The sequence below is a fragment of the Peromyscus leucopus genome, chromosome 8b (genome assembly GCF_004664715.2).
Source record: "Peromyscus leucopus breed LL Stock chromosome 8b, UCI_PerLeu_2.1, whole genome shotgun sequence".
Lineage (NCBI taxonomy): Eukaryota > Metazoa > Chordata > Mammalia > Rodentia > Cricetidae > Peromyscus > Peromyscus leucopus.
The window spans coordinates 25,084,820-25,102,251 of NC_051086.1; the positions used below are offsets into that span (position 1 = coordinate 25,084,820).

At 49.5% G+C, this 17,432-nt stretch overlaps 1 long non-coding RNA gene across 1 annotated transcript; it reads left to right on the forward strand.

The window, feature by feature from the left end:
- Positions 1-9,531: 9,531 nt before the first annotated feature.
- LOC114695534 lies at positions 9,532-16,926 on the forward strand. Its single transcript, XR_003734878.2, has 3 exons — positions 9,532-9,810; positions 11,150-11,579; positions 16,067-16,926. It is a non-coding gene; the product is annotated as an uncharacterized LOC114695534 (long non-coding RNA).
- Positions 16,927-17,432: the final 506 nt, after the last annotated feature.

A 17,432-nucleotide genomic window follows, 5' to 3' on the forward strand; every position in this document is an offset into this window, starting at 1 on the left:
CTGGTGTGTGTGCGTGTGCGTGTGCGTGTGCGTGTGCGTGTGTGTGTGTGTGTGTGTGTGTGTGTGTGTGTGTGTGTGTGTGTTGGTCTTACGCATGTATACTCATAGGCATGCACTTGTGGAGGTCACGTTTCTTCCTCAGTCACTCTTGCCTTGTTTTTCAAAGCAGGCTCTCTTCACTGAACCTGAAGTTTGCCATTTCATCAGGACCAGCTGGCCAGTGAGCTGTCTCTGTCCACTGCTTTGGAGTTAGACTCACACAGTCACACCCAGCTTTTTACATGGGTGCTGGGGATCTGAACTCAGGTCCTCATGCTTGCACAAATACTTTACCCATGGAGCTATCCCCCAGCCCTTTTGGCTTTTTTGTTGTGCTTGTTGCTGTGTGAGACAGGGTCTTATTATGTAGCTGGCCTCAAACTCACAGAAATCATTTACCTCTGTCTGGCTCTAGAGTACTGGGACCAAAGGCATGCACTGCCATGAACAGTCTTGTTTTTTGTTTCTGAGACAGGGTCTCATGTAGCCCAGGCTGGCCTCAAATTCACTGTTCAGCCAAGAATGACCTTGAACTTCTCCTGCCTCCACCTCCTTAACACTGAGATTGCAAACTGGCACCACCATGCCCAGGTTTATGCAGTGGTGGGATAGAATCCAGAGTTTTATGCATGCTAGGAGGGCACCGTACCAACCAAACTTCAGTCCCCATCCCATAGTTCATCTGCAAAATGGGAAGAACAATCCCAACTTGACGGAGCTGCTGCAGGTCCAACCTGACCATGGCTGTAATGTTTTATTATTATTATTCCCGTCGCCTGGTGCTGGAGGCCCAGCTTCCCCCCACCCATCCTAAGGAAAGAAGAAATGAAGTTGTGTAGCTGTTCCAGGGCACCAGCTGGTACTCAGAAGCCAGTGGGATGCCGCCTCGAATGCCAGACTTCCCCTGCAGGAGGAGGTGCTTCAGGAGACCACTTCCAGGGAAGGAGGTGCCCTGCTCAGGTCCCCACTACTGAGAGGGCACCTGCATGACCTGGAGTGGGCACTGGATCCCTAAGTGTGCTCCTCTCTGCAGAAGAGACCCTCTTCCCGGCTCCTGCACTAAGACGTGAAGCCATCAGTGCCCCTGATTCACGCTGCCCTTGGAGGCTCTGTTACCCAACACAGGCAGGGAAACAAAACGCTGGCCGAGAGGAGAGCTGAACCCTTTAAAGAGAAAAAGAATGTCTCTGCTGTCTGCGGCTGACTGGGCTTTGGAAGGCACCAAGAAAAACAAGAGCCAAACTGGAGAGAATGTGCTAGAAAAGCTTCCAAAAGGTTTGCAGAAGCTTGGGTTGAGGAAGGCAGTGCTTGTGTGAGACCTTTAAAACCCAAGACTGGCTGGGCTTCAGGTCTCTGCTAATCACAGTGACAGTGAGATCACCATGTGTCAAGTGCCGAGTGCTCAGCTCCGCCCTAAAGCCTTGGCATTTGCCATCTTTACCCAATCCCAGTACTGTTCTGTCAACACAGAAAAGTCGCTGAGGAGGAGACAAACAGGAAGAAACTCGCATTCCTCTGCCACCACCATCAGTGTTATCACTACAACTGTTCCTGTCCTGAAAAGTACATACTGTCCTCATGGAGCCACAGGGGAAACTAAGGTATGGACAAGCTGCCTCGTGCAAGATCACAAGAACGTGGGAATGCGCTGGTTAAAGACACAGAACTCGGCATCAGGTTGCCAGTGTTTACCTGAATCCTGCAGAGGTGGCTCAACTGGTGAAGGGCTTGTTGCACAAGCGTGAGGTCCTGAGTTCGAGCCCCAGCACTGGTGTGGCAGCCCACACCAGTGACCCGCGTGGGAGACAGAAACTGAAGGGTCCTTAGGATGCACTGGCCAGCCAGCATAGCTGAATCAGCGAGTGTTGGCTGGATGGGAGACGGAGGATAAAGCAGCTGGCCTGAAGGCCTGGGCCTGATTCCCCCACACCACAAAACCCGGGCCTGGTGGTGCAGGCCTGTAATCCCAGCGCCTGAAAGGTGAAGGCAGGAAGAACAGAAGTCCAAGGTCAATCTTGGTTGCACAGCAAGTCTAGGCCAGCCTGGGCTACATGAGGTCCTGTCTCAAAAAGAAAAAAGAAAAAAAAAGAAAGAAAAATCAATGTTAAAAACTCGGAGAAGTGATTGAGGAAGTCATCAGCACAGACTTCTGACCTCCAAACACACAAACACATACCCACATGTACACACAAATCAAAATCTTGAGATGTCTGTGTAGTCAGGGCATACCAACCTACACAAGCCAGCTCTCACTCTGAATTTCAGTTTCCTCTCCCACAAAATGAAGAAACCGACAGGAACATAGACTTAGGTGATATGCTTTGTTTGGTGACTACAATGAGTTCAGAGAGTAAAGGTTGGGCCCTCTCTGCCCTTAAGGGAACAGGAACACATTTTCTATGGCTCACATTTCATTGGTTCTGTTATTAGTGGTCAGGAAAGGATCGTCTTGATTCACTACCATGCTTACTGTGAGGGATAAGAAAATATGTGGTCTGAGGATTGGAGGGAGGAAGGCGTAGGGTAGAGAGACCATCACAGCATTGACGTGGAACCCGAACCCAGGTGAGAGATGAGGCAGTGGTGGGGAGACCCTCTGACACCCAAGGCCTCTCCTCACAAGAGGCTGCCCTGCCTAGCCAGCTCCTCGGTTAATCCTCTCAGGCAGGAGTAGCCTCGACCCAGATCAAGGCCTTCGGTCCTTCCACTGTGCAGCTGGCCAAGAGCACGTGCCAGGAGCAGGGTAACTCAGGAAGGCATGCCTGAGGCAGCGCGTGCAGAGAGAGAGAGACAGAGAGACAGAGAGAGAGAGAGAGAGAGAGAGAGAGAGAGAGAGAGAGAGAGAGAGAGAGAGAGAGAGAGACTGGACACCAAGGAGGTCGGTGAGGAAGAGCCCGCCCTCTATGAGGCTTGGGGACTCTGCGCTGAGACAGGGCTGAGTGGGTGCCACCATCCACTAGCTACTGTCACTGCCGTTTCAAGTTGGGCTGCAGACTGAAGAAACCTCCGAAGCCTGATCTGAAGTGTGACCCCCAAAGCAGCCTCTTCTCCCTCTCCCCACCCAGACCTAGGAGGAGAGCCCTCGCCTTGCTGTCGACCACAACGGCCCCTCAGCAAACATGAGCCTGAGCAGAGAAGGAAGAACCAGGCAAAAGCTGGCACCTGGTTTTTTGCCTCCAAGGCAGAGGTGGTGCGGGCTGGGGGGAGGGAGGAGTCTTTTATACACAAAGCAGATGCACCATCAACTCCTAATCCCTGGGCACAGACATTCCGGGGGAACGCTGCTGACTTACCCACTCGTTCCTCTGAAAATAACCGCACACGCTACCTGCCAAGTTTCCAGAACAGAACAAGTGTTGAAGAATAGCGAACTGATGGAGAGAAGGAGTTCGGGGAGGCGGAAGGAAGCCGCGCGGCTCTGCCCGACAGCAGGCCTCGGAGAGAGGAAAAGCATAGGCAGTGAACTCAGGAGGCTTTTGGTAACAGCAGCATTGGCTGCTGTCATTTTGTTTAAGCAACTACTCCATCCTGGCTCAGCTGAACTCTGCTGACAATGTTCGTGTTCCCATTTATGCATATGAGTAAAGTGAGGCTCAAGCAGGCTCTGTAACGATCCCCACTTGCAGAACAGCCAGGGCTAAGCATGTGGCTCGGTTGGTGGGGTGCTTGCCTAGCACACTTGAAACCCCCAGCAACTCATAGTCCCCACGAGGTGGCACAGGCCTGCAGCTCCAGCACTTGAGAGGTGGAGGCACGAGAATCCAAAATTTATGATCATCCTCAGCTAGTGAGTTGCAGTCTAGCCTCGGCTACGTGAGAACCAGTCTCAAAAAAAACGGAGAGGGAGACGGGAGGAGGAAAGGAAAGAGCAGTTAAACTCCATAGCGACAGTCATGAATGAAAGGCTTCGGAGTCGCCTGCCAGCCCAGACTCCTGTTTGGACAGCAACTGTGTGTTAAAAGAAAGTCAGTGGGAAGTGGGGAGCTGGATGCTCTCCAGGGGCCCAAGAAAGCATTCTGATGAGGGCTGGAAATTATTACCTGGGTTGTGAAGTGACCTCTAGGCACTTCTGTGTGGAGACCTGGCCTCTTGCTTACTAAGTCCAGCCACTGGGAGCCAACCGACTCCTGGGGGCTCTGACCTAACCAAATGGGATAATCCATGGATGAATCCATGGTGTGATAGCATTATTAGAAGGTGTGGAAAACAGGAAGCAAGGCCTGGAAGTAGGTTTCCTAGGATACAACTTTGAAGGGTGTAGCTTGTCCCTGGCCCTTCTGTCTGTCTCCAGTCCATGATAAGGGAAGCTTCTTCACTGCCACACACAGGCCCAGAAGTGATGGAGCTAACTAACCACGAACTGAAACCGTGAGCTGCGGTAAATCCTCTTCCTTTAGTTGATTTCCTCAGGTGTTTAGTCACAGGACTGGAAAGTGACTAACCTAGGCCCCAAACATCTTCATGAAATATGCATTTCCTTCCAATGTCCCACTAAGCTCCTCAGGGCTATGAATCTAATAGAACAAGTAGCTTTGTATCAAGGACTCCATGTAGTCACAATAGCTCCCTCATAAGCTGGGAAATCTCCAGTTTCACATGGGTTTCTAAAGCATGTGCGAGCTGAAAGCAATGCAGTCCCTGGAGAGGAGGGAACTATGGGAGCTAGGAGAGAGATGGGCAAGCGGTCTGCCGGCAAGATCTCAGAGGCAGGCGACTCTCGGGAGTCTCGGTGTGCGTCATGAGCCAGGCCAGCCCAAGGGTCAGCTCAGCCCCAGATATCTCCAGTTCAAAATAAAACATCTTTTGAACCCCAGGGTCTATGAAAGAAAAGAAGAGATTGAGATTTGGAGGATTATAGTAGAGGCAAATCAGGAAACTCAGCTGTGGGAAGGTCAAGTGTGGGACTAGGGATCTAGAGGAGGCAGGTTTGGGGGAGAAAACAGTTCATACTGGGGCCCTAGACCGGCCAAGTCTGAGGCATTTCTTGTTGAGCATTGGCTACTGTCGTTTTGTTTAATATCCTCTAATGCACAGGACCTTCCCGAGTCTATGCGTTATCTGACTCATACCGGCAGTGATGCCAAGTTTGGATAACCCTGGTCTACAGCACAAATGCATGCAGGTTTTTCATTTGTTGCTGACTTCCTTTGTTTTTGCTTTTTGTTGTTTTGTTTGTTTATTTGTTTGTTTGTTTGTTGCTCTTGTTTTAGTGGGCTAGAGGGAACCAGCCAGACGGCTCAGCAAATAATGTCTTCTGCCAAGACTGAGGACCTGAGTTCCATCCCTGGAACCCACATCCTGAAAGAGGAGAACTGACTCTCATTGTCCTCTGACATTTACACATCTACACACAAGCACACATGCATGCACACACACAAAATGTTTTTTAAAAACTGCAATAGAATGGAGGAAGGAAGAAGTACAAAATTAATAAACTGGCACATGGATAAAGAAGTGGATGAGCAAGTGATGGATGGGTGGGTGGATGAATGTGAGTGAGTGGGTGGGTGGGTGGATGAATGTGGGTGAATGGATGGGTGGATGGATGAGTGAGTGGGTGGGTGGATGGATGGGTGAGTGGGTGGATGAATGGATGGGTGAGTGGGTGGGTGGATGGATGGATGGGTGAGTGGATTGATGGATGGATGAATGGGTGGGTGGGTGGATGGATGAATGGGTGAGTGAGTGGGTGGATGAATAGATGATGCCCTGGTTAGTTTTTTTCAACTCGACACTGCTAGCATCATTTGAGGAAAAGGAAACTTGATTGAGAAAATGCCCCACCAGATTGGCCTGTAGGTAAGCCCGTAGGGCATTCTTGACTATTGATGTGGAAGGGTCCAGCCCACTGTGAGCAGTGCCACCTCTGGGCAGGTGCTCCTGGATGCTCTAAAAAGAAGGCTGAGGAAGCCATGGGAGCCTGCCAGTAAGCAGCATTCCTTCATGGCTTCTGCTTCAGTTCCTGCTTCCAGGTTCCTGCCTTGAGTTCCTGCCCTGACGAACTATGGCAGCTGAGAAGGAGGCAAGCCGGGCAGCGCACACCTTTAATCACTCATAAGGCAGAGGCAGGCGAATATCTGTAAGTTAGAGACCACCTTGGTGTACAGAGAGAGTTCCAGAATAGCCAGGGCTTCACAGAGAAACTCTGTCTTGGAAAAAAAGAAGAAGAAAAGAAAAGAAAGAAAAAATGATGGGCTATGATGTAGAGAAGTAGACAAATAAATCCTTTACTCATCAAGTTGGTTTTGGTCATTGTACTTTATCCCAGCAATAGGAACCTTAACTATGACAGATGGATAGATAGGTGGGTGGATGGATGGATGGATGGATGGATGGATGGATGGATGAGAGGAAAAATAACTATAAATATATAAAGATACAGAGAATACTAATAATAATAAGTATGTAGAAAGATGAGAGGAATAGAGAAAAATGGTAATGTTTGTACCATCATGGTGGTCAATCTATGGGAAGACCTGAGGGACACTCAGAGCATCTCAGACAGCAGTTTATGCCTGTGCCAGAGAGACTTGCAGCCTAAGCCATCTTCCACTCCACTTTGAGGACAAAGCCCGTTCCAAAGCAAGTTACCAGCTCTTGTAGGAGAGAACCATGGCTGCTTCCCAGGCTCAACACAGGGTGGGACGTCTGGCTGCATCTGTCACACCACGACCTCACCTCATGCTCCTCTTAAAGAAGGCTGGGGGTGAATGGTGCATCGCTGAGGGGTGCACAGCTAGGACAAGAGTCGGGGTGGTGACCCCTCAAGCTGGATTTTATTTTTTGCATGTCCCCAGTCTTCTGTGTGGTTCCTGATGTGATTGTGATTCCATGACAATTAGAGCTGTCATTTAATTGTGCTTGCGGGACCACAAGCTCCAGTACTGCTGGACACTGGGAACCCTGCCCATTACAGCATCTCCAGCAGCAAGCAGGAGATGTGATTTATCGGATGAAGAGTCGGCTGTCTGTGATGACCACACTATCAGAACCAGTGGATGGCTGAAATCAAGGCTGCTTTCAAACACCCAGGATGAATCATCTTTCCCCCTGCCTGCCTAGCTTCACCCTCTGCCTCAAAGTCAAAGAACCTACTTTGAGTCTCCCTTACTCCCAGACTAGAGAACACTGTGGAAGTCGATGCTTTAGAAAACAAGTTGGAACACTCTGGGCCACGTGAAATTAGGCCCAGAAAGAATGCCAGCATAACTCAGACCGGTATGTGGACATGTTTAGCATCTTATTTTTCTTCTAAGGATCCAGCACTCACTCTGAGCCCAAAAGATTTCCTTTCCCCAAAGGAACAGATTGCAGAAACCGGAGGAGAAGGGCAGAGGGGAGACGGCGGAGGAGAGAGGGCACTTCTGCTGCGGACAGTGAGCGGGACACTGAGGACCCACTGCTGTCTTCCAGGACAGCGGCAGCCTCCTGCAAGGTCATCCATAGAGGGCACAGGCTTGAAGGAGGCACAATAAAAGTGAGTCATCCTCACCCGTGTGAGCCAACTGAGCCGCCTGGGGCTCTGCGAAGCCTGGCCCCAGGTGCAAAGTTACTCAGGTTCTGGAATGAGTTCTGCCTTAATAAAGGGCATAAAAACGTCTGCACCCATAAAGGCCAGCTGCTGTGTGGGCCAGAGTGGCCGACAATGTAGAAGAGCTGATCAGCGACAAGTGCCATCTGAATTGAGCTCCAGGCTGGAGACAGACAGGGTCAGCTGCCTGGCTGTGTGACCTTGGGAAGGGACACCACCTCTCTGATCTTTACACCGATAACTAAAACAGCTACTGAAAATGGGTTTTGTTTTTGTTTTGTTTTTGAAACAAGCTCTCATATATCCTGGCCTCAAACTCACTATGGGGCTGAGGATGACCTTGAACTGATCCTCCTGCCTCACCCTCCTGAGGATCATAGGTATGTGCCGCCACACCTCATTTATGCCGTGCTGAAGCTCTAAGCCAGGCTTCAGGCACACTAGGCAAGCGTTCTACCACCCCAGCCATATCCCCAGCCCTAACACTGGAGTTTTAGTAAGTGTGCCATCTCCCAGCATCCCAGCAGTGAATGCTACGGGTACCTAAATGTGGTTGTCCAGGTCCAAATCACAGCCCCATCATTTTTCTGCTCTGTGTGTTCAGGCAGCTACCGAACCTCTCTGTGTCACCAGGGAGAAAAGAGGGCATCATATCCCAAACCTCTGATTGTCCTTCTTTTCAACTGCTGGTGATGAACCCAGGGCCTTATACATGTTAGATGAATACCTGACCAGTAAACCGTGGCCCAATCCTGGCCCCCACCTTTGGGCTGGATTCCCCTTTATCCAGGCATATTTAGGCTGACGTTCCTGAATCATTCTCTTTGGGGCAAATACAGGAGCATCTGTGAGCTATGTGTTTGCCAAGGCCCCTCGGCACTCTGTTTTCTCTCCCATACTCTGCGCTACCTTCTTTGAACCGTCTATTTCATGATCCAGGGCTCGCGATGTGTTTACTCACTGCCCATCTCTCCACCAGACTTAAGCTCCATGATGCCACAGACTTCTAACTCATGACTGTAATCCTAGCAAACAGCACAGCACATGGGCCAGGCTGGGCGCTCCATCGGAAGAATGAAGACTGAATGACTGAGGCCAGGGGCTGTGGCTCAGCTGGTATGCTTACCTACCATGCAGGGTTCGAGTCCTGGCACCATATACACTTGGCATGGTGCTGTACTCCTACACTCCCAACACTTGAGAGGCGGATAAAGAAGGGTCAGGAGTTCATGCTAACCCTTGACGATATAGGGAGTTCAAGGCCAGCCTGAGCTACCTAGGACTCTAAGACAAAACAATGCTATTGGACTCAATGGGTTATAAAGAAAAGAAGAAACAGATATGAATCTGGGAGGGTGTGGGGATCCTGGGAGAAGTTGGAGGGGGAGAATTGGGCATGAATATGACCAGAGTACATTGTGTACTTGTATGGAGTTCTCCAAGTAGATACATAAGAAAGTAAAGACTGCTTCTTTCAAGAAATCGGCAATACTAAAAAGAAGTCTAGGAGGCCTGTGGTGGCCCGTGGTGGCCAAGTTCCAAGCCAGCCTGGGCTACATGGGAGTCCATGACTCAGAATAGCCACAAGGAGTTAGCTGCAGCGCGAGCCTTGCGTCTGACTGCCTCCCTTACTACGACGGTGGCCTGACTGGGTCAAGTCTCCTGGTCTGCAACATGTCAATCACCTCACTCTCGTGTTTCTCACCCAACTGAGATCATAAAGACGACAGGTACAGTTCTCAGAGTCTCGCACTTGATAGGGCTCCCTCCATAGCTGTTAGCATTCACTGTCACTTTAGCAACATCCTTGTCAAAACTCATGCCCGGCTAAGTGGTCCCTCTCTACGCCCCAAAATAAAGCCTCCCAGCCTCAAGTGAATCCCGTGGCCGTGCCCCACTGCACCATGAAAAGCTCACACATGAGTTTCCCACACGTGATCCGGTGCAGCTCACAACCTCGGTTCACAGCCTCAGGCCACGCACTCCCCAGTTGTAGCTGACTGGAGGCCTGAGTCCTCCCGTGTCTCCTCCGCCGCCCACCTGCATGAAGCGGGCACACGGGGGCGCTCGCGCTCCTGCAGCGAAAGCTTCTGGAGAACCTGCTGGGCCCAGGCAGAAGCTCGCTAAGATCAGACAGCAGCAAGCTCACCAACCCTCGCCTGGCGTCCTTTGTGTCTGCTTTCTCCCTCTGCTGCCCGGTCCTGCCGGAGCCCAAGTCATCATGACGCCCACTCGCTCAGGTCAGCATCTTTTCTGCCGTTTTGTGTGCGCTTCCTACAGCATCATGTTAATGTCCACTACCCTGGCACCGCCACCGTTCTCTCCTTATTCCCTCCTCACCCTGAACTCCGGCTCAGAGAGTATATGCGAAGCACCCCCGCTAACCTGTGCTGAACGTTACAGGGTCACGAGCCAAGCAGGCAGGCATTAAGGAGACGATGAGCGAGAGGAGATTTTGCAGCAGCTGCGGTACCACCAAGTCTCAGCTCTGCTGAACTGCAGGCTGTATGGCTTTGGTAGCTTACCCACCCCTCGCTGGGCCTCCCTCACCGGGCCTCCCTCACCACCTTTGCAAAACGGGACTCGGGACTCGGTTGTGGAACTGGGCCAAAGCTTATGACGCCTCCTTCCATTGTTGCTTCTTCCTGTCCATTTTCTGCCTTGCCGCCAGGATGAACTGGAGGCTGCCGCTGAATGGTGGAGCGCCTGCCTAGCACGGTGAAACCTTGGGGTTCAGCCCCTAGCACCACAGAAACCAGGCACTTAGGAGGTGGAGGCAAAGGATCAGAAGTTCAAGTTCACCCTGAGTACACTGTAAATAGGAGGCCAGCCTGGATTACATGAGACCCTGTCCCCAAAATAAAATAAAATAAATGAAACCATAGCTAAGGTCTCAACAGTTTCTCACTGAAACCCCTTGTGAAGTCAGGTGTAGTGATACATATGTGGGATCCCAGCATGTGCCAGCCGGGCTAAGGCCTGAGTCTTGCATTCCAGGACAGCCTAAGCTATATTTTGAGACCCTGTCTCAAAAACAAACAGTAATAACAACAAAAAAAAAATTTAAATCTCCAATGTTCATCACCGTGGTTTCAAAGCCCCAAGCAATCCTGTTGAGCCAGTATTCCCTTGGCTCAGAAAATCCTAACCACACTGCTTTCTTTAAAATTAAATATTAATTTCAGCTATTAATTAAAGTAGTAAATGATTTAACACATTAAATTAAATAATTTGATCTAAAATTTAATATGAAACACACCAAGCACACTCCTGCCTGTTCTGGGGGAGGGCGCTTTGTCTTGTGTCTATTGCTGGAGACCCTCCCTGACCATTAGGGGACAATGCTACCAGGCTGGGGACTTGGGCACCCAACTGGGCACACCTACAGCCCACCACGGAGCTTATCCTCAGCTGCCTTGCCTGGACACACCTGGGGAGATTCACCCTCCCGGTGGCCAATGGCTGACTCCTGAAGAATAGACCTCTGGTAGGACAGCATCTGTGACGCAGTCACACTCCAAAGCCCCAATAGCATCAGACTGGACAAACACAGTTTCCTGACATCCTATCTTTGCCCAGGTCCTTCCCTTCCCTCCTCCTTCTCCTGAAGGCATCCCTTCAATGACTCACCTACACAAGAGCAGCCTCTTCAAACGCAGTGTGATGGCTCATACCTAGAATCCAGGCAGGAGGGACGCAGATGTAGGAGGATTCAGAGAATCTGAGACCAGCCTGGGCCACTTCATCAGCCTTGCCTGCAGTCTTCAGTAGTGAGAACAAGGACCAAATTCAGTAGACCGCTGCACAGCAGCACACACCAGGCCAGACCTCACGCCACAACACTGGAGTGATTGCAGAGCTCGCCAAAGAGCAATCCTAAGGAAACTGTTGCAACAAACTGCTAAGCATTCCATAGAGGAACTTTCACTTGCTTGACAAGACTAACACAAGTCCACAGAAAACAGTTCTTGCTTCAAAAGAAAAGAAGAGAGTTTATTCTGAGGCAAAGGTGAGTGACCTGGGCCCATAGGGTCAGGTTGTCCCCATCACAAATTCCACTGACCTTCCTTAGTCACAGAACAGAAGAAAGTCATACAGTGTGGTAGTGTGAAGGTAATTGGCCCCCATAAGTTCACAGGGAGTGGCACTATTAGGAGGTGTGGCCTTGTTGGAGTAGGTGCGGCCTTGTTGGAGAAAAGATATCACTGTGGAGGTGGGCTTTGAGGTCTCATATATGCTCAAGATACCACCCAGTGTCGCAGACCACTTCCTGTTGCCCTCGAGATGTAGAACTCTCAGCTCCTTCTCCAGCACCATGTCTGCCTGTAGCTAGAGTTTTCTCCAGTCCTGCCTGGCCCACGGTCGGGACAAATCTCTCTCACCCGCCAGTCCTGCAGCCGCTCAGACCCAACCAAGGAAACACACTGAGACTTACATTGCTTACAAACTGTATGGCTGCAGCAGGATTCTTGTTATCTAGTTCTTCTATCTTAAATTAACCCATTTCTATTAGTCTGTAAGTTGCCACGTGGCCTGTGGCTTATCGGTACCTTACATCTCACTTTTCATGGCCATGGCTGGCAGCATCTCTCTGCCTCAGCCTCCCACTTCCCAGAATTCTCCTCTCTCCTTGTCCCACCTATCCTTCCTGCCTGACTACTGGCCAATCAGTGTTTTATTTATTAACCAATCAGAGCAACACACTTAACATACAAAACATCCCACAGCATCTGCCTGCATGCCACCATGTCCCACTGTGATGATAATGGACTGAACCTCTGAACTGTAGGCCAGCCACACCAACTAAATGTTTTCTCTGTAAGAGTTGCCGTGGTCATGGTGTCTCTTCACAGCAATGGAAACCCTAAGACATACAGCCATTAATTTAGCGAACACATGGATGGGAGCCAGGCAGACAGGCTGGAGAAGCTATTTGATGGTATTTGTAACTCAAGGGTTGGTGGAAGCTGGCATTCCGCTAAGCCACACACTCCAAATGTTCACCTAATACTCACAGAGGTGATGGGTCAGATGCACATAGCAAAAGGCTACTAAGAGAACTAAAGACAGCCCAGGATAGCTGGGTTCCTTGTTTACAACAACAAAAAAAAATCAGTAAGTTATAGCACAGCCGCGACTCATAGAACTCGGCCCCAGGAGCTGGAAGAAAGAGGCTGGAAATTCACTTTTTCTGAGAAAGCCCAGAAGGGCTCCAGGAGAAGACAAATATCCTCAGAAAGAGTAAATAGCATTTACAGCTCGAAAGAATAAACAAGAAGGAGCCCAAGTGGGAACAAAAGCAGCTGGAAGAAGACTTGGGACAGGAACCCCAAGGGTCTCCTGGCCATGGAGGTGCAGAGCTGCCTCGGGCAGAACAGGAGCAAGACCTGACTTCCCAAGGTGTCTGAGGAGGCTGAAGTTTCACTTATGGCCACAAGGAGGCGCTAGAGGCCAGGCTGGGAATTGCAGAAAGTGGCCCTGAATGGCATTCACAGTGAGGCTGCTGTGACAATGAAGAGTTTATAGAGAGACACAAAGGCCTGAATGGGGCCCACAAGGGCAATTCACTTGCTTTCTGCAGCAGGTTTCTTGGCCTGTACGTGTGTGCATGTGTGCTTACGTGCATGGGTGTGTGCATGTGAGCCTTGGAAAGTCCTAGAGCAGCAGTTCTCAACATGTGGGCGCACGACCCTTTCAGGGATCAAAAAGACCCTTTCACAGAGGTCACCTAAGACCATCAGAAAACACAGATATTTACACTACGATTCATAACAGTAGCAAAATTACAGATATAAAGTAGCAATGAAATAATTTTATGGTTGGGGGTCACCACAAGAGGAGGAACCGTATTAAAGGGTCACAGCATTGGGAAGGTTGAGAACCACTGAATTATTAGAGGGACTAAACCATCTAAAATGTATTAGCTGAAGTGGAGCTTTCCAGCCTCCGAGCTGCTCCCTTTTGGACTGAGACTCCTGCCTGACCTAGCACCCTGAGCAGCATCCCCAGTCTCTGCCTACTAGATGCCAGCCACTCTCTCCCATCTCAACGAGTGACGAGCAAAAACGTCTCCTGAAATTGCCATTGTTCACTGGGACAAAACCCACTGGACACAGCAAGAGGCCGCTGCAGTGCTTTGCTTCCCCGATGGGGACCTGGAGCCGACAAAGGCCTCTCCTCGGCACCCGTTTCTCCCTTACTGAACAACAGCCACGTCTTGACTGCGTAGAGTCATTTAGACATTAAATACAATTCTGTGGACTGGCAAGATGACCAAGCTAGTAAAGGTGCTGGCTGGCGCCTGACAACCCCAGGACCCACGTGGTAGAAAGAGAGAACCACCTCCTGCAAGCTGTCTCCTGACCTCTGTATATGTGCGGTGGCACACACACACACACACACACACACACACATACACACACACACACACAAACGCAACTGAAAACATTTAAACACAGTCCACGTGTGAAGGAAGAAGGGCACATCAATGCACACGGCATTATGTTGTTGATGGAAAAACAAGTCTCCCACTTCAAAAGGAGTAAGATAGAGTTTATTCTGGAGCCAGAGTGGCCACAGCCTAGGAACCCCAAATACCTACCACACTCCCTGTGTTCCCAGGTGGAACTGGGTTTGTGAAGTTTTTGTAGTGATATAACAAAGAAAGTTGTAATCCAGACATGCTTCACAGGCATGTGGAGGGAACATTGGGTGGGTGGTTACAGAGCAGGAAGCCTCTGTTACAGACCTCAGATGTTATCTGAAGACATTCTTAGCCTTTGGGGTGGTGGGAGCTTGGGGGTCGTACATTCCAATTGGTTTTGCCTGGGAGCCATAAGGATGGATGCTGAGTTGGACACAGAAGTGAGCAAGAAATATCTAGGGAGTGCTAAAGACAGCCCAAGACATTTATCTCCTGACGGGCAGCTTTCCAGCTCTCCGAAATCACAGGACTATCAGTCAGCCTTGCAGAACCGGACACAGACGTGGCTTCCCTCTGGAAACGCAGCAGTATTTAAAGGAAATGGACACTTGGCCCTTGTTTTCAGTTGTGTGAGCCACAAGGCTGTATTTTAGCTAGTTCTTTCTCGCTTTGCTAAGCTTTGTTCTGTTTTATTCATTTATCGGGTGTGTGGGTGTGACGTGCATCACAGTGCACGCTGTGGAGGTCAGACGGTCTGCAGGAGTCAGTTCTTCCTCCTCCCACCACGGGGTCCTTGGGGATCAAACTCAGGTCATTGGACATGGCCGCAAGCCACCCTACTTGCTGAACCATCTTTGATTGCCCCTTGTTGTTTGCTTGGTGTGGGGGTTTAAGTGTTTTGTTTTGTTGCTGTTTGTTTGTTTGTTTGAGACATGGTCTTGTTTCTTAGCCCTAGCTGGCCAGGAACTCACTATGTCAATCAAGACCTGACTCCACAATTTGTCCTCTGGCCTCCACACCCATACCATAACATACTATCACACCACACATCACACACATACAGAGAGAGAGAATAAAATAAAAATTTAAAAAAAAAAAAGTCAGTCTTAAAATTTTTTTCAGAGACGTGTGGTGGCTCACCCCTTTAATCCAAGCAGACACATTAAATAAATAGATAGATTTTAAAATAGGTAATTTTTGAAAAGCTGTACAGGGTGGCCCATACTTGTAATCCTCGGGCTAGGGAGGTAGAGACAGGAAGATTGCTGGGTCTCCTGGACAAACAGCCTAGCAAACACAGCATCGGTAAGCTCCAGGTTCATTGAGAGACTGTCTCAAAAAAATAGAGTGAATGGCTCTTCTGTGGCTTCCACACACATGAACGTAGATACCCATAGCAAAAATAAAAATTAAATCAATTCCTTCATCCTGCACAAACACAGACTATGAGCTTCAACTGTAACATCTCCACTGGCCCCTAACTTAACCTGAAAAGCAGGCATCCACCCCATCTTGCAGAAAAGTAGACTGAGGCCAATGCCATACACAAGCAAAGGACACAGTGGGGATTCTAAATGTCCAGGCTCTGCTTTGAAGCTGCAGCATCTACTGCCTCAGTTATGGGAAGGCAGAATCACCGAAAAGGTCCCTCAGAACTCAGAGGGCAGGAAGCCAGGGATGGAGGATGCTTTGAGTTCAGGGACCTCAGAGGACCTGAAGATGCCTAGGTGTGATTACATTTGCAGGCCTGCTTCCTGGGAACTGTGACAGACTAAACAGTCATCTCTTCTCCCCTGCACCTTCGGGTGGCTTGCTGAGATTGGCAGATCAGCTGAGCGACGATGACGGTGATGAACTAGAGGGTTTAGTATTAAGACTCTCAGGAGAAGACAAGGCCAGACCAGCACACTTATGAGCCGGACGAAGCATGTGTCAAAATCCTAAGAATGGCAACAGTACCGCATTTTCAATTAATCAGAATACAACATCTAAAATAGCACTTTAGTGTTTTCTACATTGATGCAGATCGAGTGACAGACACTAAACCTCTCCACGGGTTTTGTTTCTTTTAGGTGCAAGTGTGTTTTTCCAGATTCAAGCATGAAGTCTCTGCAACTGATGGCTGCTCCTGGAGCACCAATCACAAGGCTAGCCCTCTTCTGGCCGAGAGCAGTCAAAGCTCCCTAGATGGACCACTTCTCCCAAGGCTCTCACAAGGTCACATGGTTTTCTGGGACATACATCCCAAACTGTGGGGCTAAGAGAGCAGCTGAGAGGCACCCATGCCAGAACCTTTTGAATATGTGAATCTGAGTTTGAAATTCTTCTCTTAATTGAATGAAATGGTTTGAAGCAGCAGTTTTATATGCCCATTGCTGTAGCTAGCAATGGGACTAGACAGAGGAATGAAAAATGAATTAAGGGGCTCAGTTGGTAGAGTACCTTCTCAGCATGCACAAAGTCTGGATTTGACACATGTGTAGTGACACATGGGAGCTGTAATCCCAGCACATGGGAGGTGAAGGCTGATACAACATAGCATCATTTCTGCTACAGAGTGAGTCTGAGGTCGGTCTGGGCTACATGAGACCCTGTCTCAAAAACAACTAGAATGGGTAGAGTACTATCCCCTTACAGATTCTGCTCAGCTGGTCCAGTAACAGATGCTCAGAATCCCAGTACTTGGGGAGGCAGAGGCAGGAAGATCAAGAGTCTAAGATCATCCTCAACTATGTAGTCAGAGGCTGAGTGGTTTGAATGAAAATGGCCCCCATAGGCTCATAGAGACTGACACTATGGGAGGCGTGGCCTTGTTAGAGTAGGGGTGACATGGTTGGAGGAAGCGTGTCACTGGGAGCAGACTCTGGGGTCTCGAAGCTCAAGCCAGGCCTAGTGTGTCTCAGTCTCTTCCTGCTGCCATTGGATCCAGATGTAGAACTCTCAGCTCCTTCTCTAGCACCCTGTCTGCCTGCATGCTGCCATGCTTCCTGTCATGACAATGATGGACTGAACCTCTGAACTGTAAGCCAGCCCCAATTAAATGTTGTCCTTTGTAAGAGTTGCCGTGGTCATGGTGTCTCTCCACAGCAATAGGAACCCTAACTAAGACAAAGGCCAAACTGGGATACATGAGACTCTGTCTGGGAGGAAAAAGCATCCACTTCCTAGTCCCACCATACTCATGCTGACGACATTGTGTAGAAATAATGTCTTGGTGCACAGTCACGTTAAGCTGCATCCACTGGGCTGGAGAGAGCCCTAAATCCCAGGAGTAAGAACTCTCTTTATAAGAAAAAGGAAATTTTGGCCATCAAGAAGCTCAAAATTAGGTAATGTAGGTAAAGACACTTGCAAAATAACTGGGCATATCAGTTCCTATGGTGGAATGACCTTTTGTACACTGTGAAGATGTGTCACTGTTATCGGTTTAATAAAAAG